The sequence below is a fragment of the Arachis ipaensis genome, chromosome B4 (genome assembly GCF_059453495.1).
Source record: "Arachis ipaensis isolate K30076 ecotype BB chromosome B4, ASM5945349v1, whole genome shotgun sequence".
Classification (NCBI taxonomy): Eukaryota; Viridiplantae; Streptophyta; class Magnoliopsida; order Fabales; family Fabaceae; genus Arachis; species Arachis ipaensis.
In genome coordinates this window covers 86,182,338-86,190,488 of record NC_142439.1, presented here as the reverse complement: position 1 = coordinate 86,190,488, position 8,151 = coordinate 86,182,338, and the positions used below count along the sequence as shown (strand labels likewise).

Genomic DNA, 8,151 nt, shown 5'->3' with positions numbered 1-8,151 from the left:
GATGATTCCTTCAATCCATTCAGACTCTGAGAGATCATATTGACTTGCTGAGTCAATATTTTGTTCTGAGCCAATATGGCATTCAGAGCATCAATTTTAAGAACTCCTTTCCTCTGAGGCGTCCTATTACTTACAGGATTCCTCTCAGAAGTGTACATAAACTGGTTGTTAGCAACCATGTCAATGAGTTCTTGAGCTTCTGCAGGCATTTTCTTTAGGTGAATGGATCTGCCTGCAGAGTGGTCTAATGACATCTTTGATAGCTCAAACAGACCATCATAGAATATATCCAGGATGGTCCATTCTGAAAGCATGTCAGAAGGACACTTTTTGGTCAGTTCCTTGTATCTCTCCCAAACTTCATAGAGGGATTCACCTTCTTTTTGTTTGAAGGTTTGAGCATCCACTCTAAGCTTGCTAAGCTTTTGAGGAGGAAAGAACTTGGCTATCAAAGTAGTGACCAGCTTATGCCAAGAGTTCAGGCTATCTTTAGGTTGAGAGTCCAACCATATTCTAGCTCTGTCTCTTACAGCAAATGGGAAAAGCATAAGCTTGTAGACCTCGGGATCAATGCCATTGGTCTTAACAGTATCATATATCTGCAAGAATTCAGTTAATAACTGAAAAGGATCTTCAGATGGAAGTCCATAAAACTTGCAGTTTTGTTGCATCAGAGAAACTAGTTGAGGTTTAAGCTCAAAATTGTTTGCTCCAATGGTAGGGATGGAGATGCTTCTTCCATGTAAATTGGAATTTGGTGCAGTAAAGTCACCAAGCATCTTCCTTGCATTGTTATTATTTTTGGCCATGTTTCCTTCTTTTTCGAAAATTTCTGTCAGATTTTTTCCAGAGAGTTGTGCTTTAGCTTCCCTTAGCTTCCTCTTCAGAGTTCTTTTAGGTTCGGGATCAGCTTTAACAAGAATGTTCTTATCCTTGCTCCTGCTCATATGAAAAAGAAGAAAACAGAAAAGAAGAGGAATCCTCTATGTCACAGTATAGAGATTCCTTATGCAAGTATGAGAAGAGAAGAATGTAAGAAGGAGAAGAGGAAAAATTCGAACACAGAGACGGGGATAGGGTTAGAATTTTTGGGTGGAGGAGAAGTGTTAGTAGATGAATAAATAAATAGAAGGAGGTGAGGAAGAGAAGAATTCGAAAATTTAAATAAAATAAAATAAAAATATTTTAAAATTAAAGTTAAAATTCAAAAATTAAAATTGAAATCAAATTAAATTGAAATTAAAACAATTAGTTAATTAAAAAGGAAATTTGAAAAAGAAAGAAATTTGAAAAAAAGAAGAGGAAAGGGATTTTCGAAAATTATAGAGAGAGTTAGTTAGGTAGTTTTGAAAAAGATAAGAATCAAACAAAAAGTAAAGTGGTTAATTGAAAAAGATTTGAAAATCAAATTTGAAAAGATAAGAAGTTAGAAAAGATTTTGAAATTAAATTTTGAAAAAGATGTGATTGAAATTTATTTTGAAAAAGATTTGAAAAAGAATTTTAAAAAGATTTGATTTTGAAAATTAAAGTTGATTACTTGACTAACAAGAAACAAAAAGATTTGATTTTAAAATTTAATGATTGAACCTTTCTTATTAGGCAAGTAACAAATTTAATATTTTTGAATCAATCACATTAATTGTTAGCATTGAATTCGAAAATATGGAATAAAAATAAGAAAAAGATTTTGAAAATTAATTTGAAATTTTCGAAAATATGAAAGACAAATAAAAAAAGTTTGATTTTTGAAAAAGATTTGAAAAAGATAGGATTTTTAAATTGAAAATTTGACTTGACTCATAAGAAACAACTAAATTTTAAAAAGTTTTGAAAAAGTCAACTCAAATTTTCGAAATTTATGGGTGAAATAAGAGAAAGATATTTTTTTGATTTTTGAATTTTTAATTATGAGAGAGAAAAACACCAAAAAGACTCAATGCATGAAAATTTTGGATCAAAACAAATTATGCATTCAAGAACACTATGAATGTCAAGATGAACACCAAGAACACTTTGAATGTCAAGATGAACACCAAGAACTTATTTTGAAAAATTTTCAAGAAAAGAAAAACATGCAAGACACCAAACTTAGAGATTTTTCATGTTTAGACACTATGAATGCAAGAATGCATATGAAAAACAAGAAAAGACACAAAATAAGAAAATATGAAGTCAAACAAGAGGATTCATCAAGAACAACTTGAAGATCATGAAGGATGCAATGCATGAATTTTCGAAAAATGCAAGAAAGAGATAAACATGCAATTGACACCAAACTTAAAATTTGACTCAAGACTCAAACAAGAAACACAAAAATTTTTTGGTTTTTATGATTTTATAATGTTTTTGGATTTTTCGAAAATTAATTTGAAAAAGAAAAACAAGGATTTCAAAATTTTTAATAGGAATTCCAGGAATCTTGCAATGTTAGTCTAAAACTCCAGTCCAGGAATTAGACATGGCTCACTAGCCAGCCAAGCTTTCAACGAAAGCTCCAGTCCAAAACACTAGACATGGCCAATGGCCAGCCAAGCTTTAGCAGATACAAATCAGACATACAACAGCTGATACTTCATCCAACTTCATTCTATGCTGATAAGTGGAAGCCTCAGTCCAAATGAATTAGACATGGCTTTACAGCCAGCCAGGCTTCAACGTGCTTCATGAAACTCTAGAATTCATTCTTAAAAATTCTGAAGAAAAATATGTTTTTGAAAATATATTTTTTTCGAAATTAAGAATAAAAAAGCTTAAAATTAAAATAAATTTACCTAATCTGAGCAACAAGATGAACCGTCAGTTGTCCAAACTCGAACAATCCCCAACAACGGCGCCAAAAACTTGGTGCACGAAATTGTGATCATCAACAATGGTGCCAAAGACTTGGCGCTCTCAAACGTGAATCACACTTTGTCACAACTTCGCACAACTAACCAGCAAGTGCACTGGGTCGTCCAAGTAATAAACCTTACATGAGTAAGGGTCGATCCCACGGAGATTGTCGGCTTGAAGCAAGCTATGGTCACCTTGTAAATCTCAGTCAGGTGGATTCAAATGGTTATGGAGATTTAATAATAAGAAGATAAATAAAACGTAAAATAAAGATAGAGGTACTTATGTAATTCATTGGTGAGAATTTCAGATAAGCGTATAGAGATGCTTTCGTTCCTCCTGAACCTTTGCTTTCCTGCTGTCTTCATCCAATCATTCATACTCCGTTCTATGGCAAGCTGTATGTTAGGCATCACCGTTGTCAATGGCTACATCCTGTCCTCTCAGTGAAAATGGTCCAATGCGCTGTCTCTGTATAGCTAATCATCTGTCGGTTCTCGATCATGCTGGAATAGGATTTACTATCCTTTTGCGTCTGTCACTACGCCCAGCACTCGTGAGTTTGAAGCTCGTCACAGCCATCCCTTCCCAGATCCTACTCGGAATACCACAGACAAGGTTTAGACTTTCCAGATCTCAAGAATGGCCGTCCATGGATTCTAACTTATACCACGAAGACTCTGATTAAGGAATCCCAGAGATACTCATTCAATCTAAGGTAGAACAGAAGTAGTTGTCAGGCACGCGTTCATAGGGAATGATGATGAGTGTCACGATCATCACATTCATATTGAGGTGCGAATGAATATCTTAGAATAGGAATATGCTTGAATTGAATGGAAAAACAATAGTACTTTGTATTAATTCATGAGGAACAGCAGAGCTCCGCACCTTAATCTATGGTGTGTAGAAACTCTACCGTTGAAAATACATAAGAACAAAGTCTAGGCATAGCCGAATGGCCAGCCTCCAAAACATGATCAAAGGATCAAAAGACAATCCAAAGATGATCCCAAGATGATCCAAAGATGTAAATACAATAGTAAAAAGTCCTATTTATACTAAACTAGTTACTAGGGTTTACAGAAATGAGTAATTGATGCAGAAATCCACTTCCGGGGCCCACTTGGTGTGTGCTTGGGCTGAGCATTGAGCTTTACACGTGTAGAGGCTTCTCTTAGAGTTGAACGCCAGTCTGTAACGTGTTTCTGGCGTTTAACTCCACTTTGCAACCTGTTTCTGGCGTTTGACTCCAGAATAGGGCAGGGAGCTGGCGTTGAACGCCAGTTTGCGTCATCTAAACTCGGGCAAAGTATGGACTATTATATATTTCTGAAAAGCCCTGGATGTCTACTTTCTAATGCAATTAAGAGTGCACCATTTGGAGTTCTGTAGCTCCATAAAATCCACTTTGAGTGCAGGGAGGTCAGAATCCAACAGCATCTACAGTCCTTTGTCAGCCTCTGAATCAGATTTTGCTCAGGTCCCTCAATTTCAGCCAGAAATTACCTGAAATCATAGAAAAATACACAAACTCATAATAAAGTCCAGAATTGTGAATTTATTTAAAAACTAATAAAAATATATTAAAAATAACTAAATCATACTAAAAACTATGTAAAAACAATGCCAAAAAGTGTATAAATTATCCGCTCATCGGACAACCCGAGGTTTGAATACTTCGGTTATTTCTATTGGGGTTGAACTTGTGACAACCAATTCCCTCTTCTAAATTTGACACCCGAGGATTGTTGTTGGTAGAGCTATACTTGCAACGCAATTTATTGAAGAAAATCTTTACCAATACACCCTTGGGGACAATTGTCTATCAGATCCTGGATCGAAGCATGAGGACCAACTAAGGGAGCTCATATCTTGGGAGGAACTCCATCCAGACTTGGTGAAGATGATTGGAACTTCTGTCAACCATTCGAGAAGCAAGGATCCTTGGAGATTCAAGGATGAGTACATGATAAACCACTATTTTATGGTTTATATTGTGTTTAATTGTGTGGTTTTATCATGATCCTTACCCACTTATTCATTAATTTAGCATGCATTTATATTTCCTTCCTTAAATTATTACATGATTGAAAACTGCTTCCTAGAGACTTTTAAATTATGCATTTTAATTCTCCTTTATTCCATTTGATGCCATGATCTGTGTGTTAAGCGTTTCAGGCTTTATAGGGCATGAATGAGTTGGAGATTGGAAAGGAAGCTAGCAAAAATGGAAGGAACACAAGAAATTGAGGAGATAACCAGCGAGAAGTGACGCGGCCACATGGCTCACGCGACCGCGCGAAAGAGGAGAATTCGCAGTGGCGCGGCCGCATGGCTCACGCGACCGCGCGGATTGGAAATGCACAAGCGACGCGGAGGCGTGGATGACGCGAACGCGTGGCAGGGAAAAACGCGAATGACGTGTCCGCATGGATGACGCGATCGCGTGACATGCGCGATCTACATAATCTATAGAATTCGCTGGGGGCGATTTTTGGACCCTATTTTAACCCAGTTTTCGGCCCAGAACAGCAGACTAGAGCCAGAGAACATGCAGAAACCAAAATCAACATTCATTCTACACAATTTTTAGTTTTTAGATCGAGTTTTTACTTCTCCTCTAGGTTTTCTCTCTCTACACATTCATAGTTCTTAGGATTTGAATTTTCTCTTTCTTTTTGCATTGGGATATTGAAAAGAGCTATTACCTCATCAAGACTTCGTCATTCTAGTTCGTTTTCTTTGCTTGGCTTTACTCTTCCATGTCCTTTGCTTTGTTTAATTTTACCATTGGAATATTTTTAGGATTATTTAATACAAGGATCACTTTTATTTTTAATTGACTATTTTGATTTTTATTTACAATGTCTTTCTTTAATTCCTTTTCATATGCTATGAATTTTACATTCACAATGAGCGAGTAGTTCCCTAACTTGATGGGGAGTTGATTGAAAGGAACCCTTGAGTTGGAAAGCTTAAAAGAAAGATTGTAATTGGGTTTATGGTTGGATTGCCTTCTAGTCACTAACACCAATCTCTTTTAAATAAGTGGATTGCAACTTTTGAACAGACGTAGCCTTACAACTTGTTTGACTTTCCCTTACCTAGTAAAGGATAACTAAACAGGACAACCTTTAATTGTCAATTAATCTTGAGAGTATTCCAACAATAATAGGGATTCCAACTAATCAACTTTCAGCCAAGGCTTTTATTTACATTATTCAAATTCTCCAATTTAATTTCCTGCTTACTCAACTCAAACCTTTTTGAAAACCTCTGATTAATAAAATAGCACACTTTTCTGCAACTCGTTGGGAGACGACCTGGGATTCATACTCCCAGTATTTTAATTTTAAATTTCTGTGACACCTTTCTAAATTGATTAATGGATTTCTAGCGAGTTAAGAACTATACTTGCAACGTATATATTTTAACAATTTTTAATTCGCAAATTTCTGCTTGCATCAATTTTTGGAGCCGTTGCCGGGGAGTTGCAATAGAGTGCTAAAGTTATTAATTAGAATTTATTTATTCACATTTTATTTTATTTTGCTACTATGAGCATCATGTTTCTTTCGTCAAATGACGCGTTCACTTCTTGATCCAAGCTTGCCAATATTCGATCCTGAAATTGAAAGGACTATTTCACGAATAAGGCGAGCTCGGCGTCGGTTAGTCCTCTCTGAGGGCAGACCTGAAACGTCAGTTGAAGAAGAAACCAGCCCCCGTTCTACTGATTCGGTTGATTCACGCGCAGGCGACATGGTAGAACCTAGGAGAATTACTATCCAGGAGGAAGGAGCCCCTGATTTTACAATGCAACCGTTTTAAGCGTATCACCCAGCGGTGGCTACAGATGTTGAAATAAAGACCGCACTGCTTAATTTGATGCCCAAGTTTCATGGCTTACCTGCTTAAGAGCCTATCAAGCACCTGAGAGATTTCCAAGCAGCCTGTTCTACTGTCAGGCGTGATGGTGCAGATGAAATTTCAATTTTGCTGAAAGCTTTCCCATTTTCTCTTGAGGGAAAAGCAAGAGAGTGGTACTACACTTAACCCCTAGCAAATGTATCCAACTGGGATACACTCAGAAAAGAATTTTTGGAAAAATTCTTTCCATCTGAAGTTACTAATAAACTGAGGAAAGACATTTCCACGATTGTTGAAGACGACAACGAGATTCTCTTTGAATACTGGGAGCGCTTCAATACTCTTCTGGAAGCATGTCCCCACCACAGGATTGACAAGATAGTGTTACTCAGCTATATCACACAGGGCATGAGGCCCCAAGATAAGACCACATTGGAAAGTGCTAGCAATGGGTCTATGAAGAAGTACAAGACCACTGATGAGGCATGGCAATTAGTCAGCGACTTAGCTGAATCTACTAGGAACCACAGGCAGAAACAAGGCCATTCAAAAGCCGTTGCAGAAGTATCCTCTAGCAGAGAGACTGCTGCTCTAGCTTAGACTATCTGTGAAATGACTAACTTGCTGAAGCAGATGCAATTGAATCAACAACAAGTTCAGCAAGCTCAACATCCTCCACCACAGCAAAGTCAACAATTAGTTCCCACAAAGAGTTTGCAGAATCTGTGATGATTATAGCCACTATACTGATGAATGCCCGCAGCTCCAGCAGGAAGACAACATGGTGGCATCCACTCATAACTTCTATGACCGTCCCAACCAAGGGTACAATCAAGGTGGAAATCATAACCATGGATGGTAGGACAATTCTAACCAGAATTAGAGGGACAACAATAACAGAGGAGGCAAAGATAATCAGGGAAATCAGAGGTGGAATAATAACAACAACAAGCAGCAGAATCAACCTTACAGAGCACCTCACTTAAGGCAATCCCAAGGACCACAGAATACCCAACAGCAGACCTCTCAATTTACTCATCCTTCTTCATCTTCTAATGAAGAGTTACTACAATCTTTTGAGCAGAGACAACAGACCATGGAAAATAACATTATGAATAACATTAATGCCAGTCAGAATGGTCTGACCTCTACTTTGCAAGCTCTTGTCTCACAGATTGGATCAATGCAAAATTCCAATAACCAACCTTCAAGCTCCACTAGAATCCCCTCTCAACCATTACCCAATCCCAAGGGAGGCATTAATGCCATCACCCTAAGGTCCGGAACTACACTGCAAGAGAGGAATCAGGAGGAGCCAAGCTCACCAGAACACGCCTCAACTGAAGAGGTAGTAGAGATAGAAGATGTTGAAGAGGAAGAGGACATACAGGACATAGCTGAAAAAGAAGAAGCTCAACCATAGGAGGAAGCACCAAAAGGCGTA

General features: G+C 37.4%; 1 non-coding gene across 1 annotated transcript; it reads left to right on the top strand.

The window, feature by feature from the left end:
* Positions 1-308: 308 nt before the first annotated feature.
* LOC148568231 (small nucleolar RNA R71) lies at positions 309-416 on the top strand. Its single transcript, XR_015882232.1, has one exon. It is a non-coding gene; the product is annotated as a small nucleolar RNA R71 (small nucleolar RNA).
* Positions 417-8,151: the final 7,735 nt, after the last annotated feature.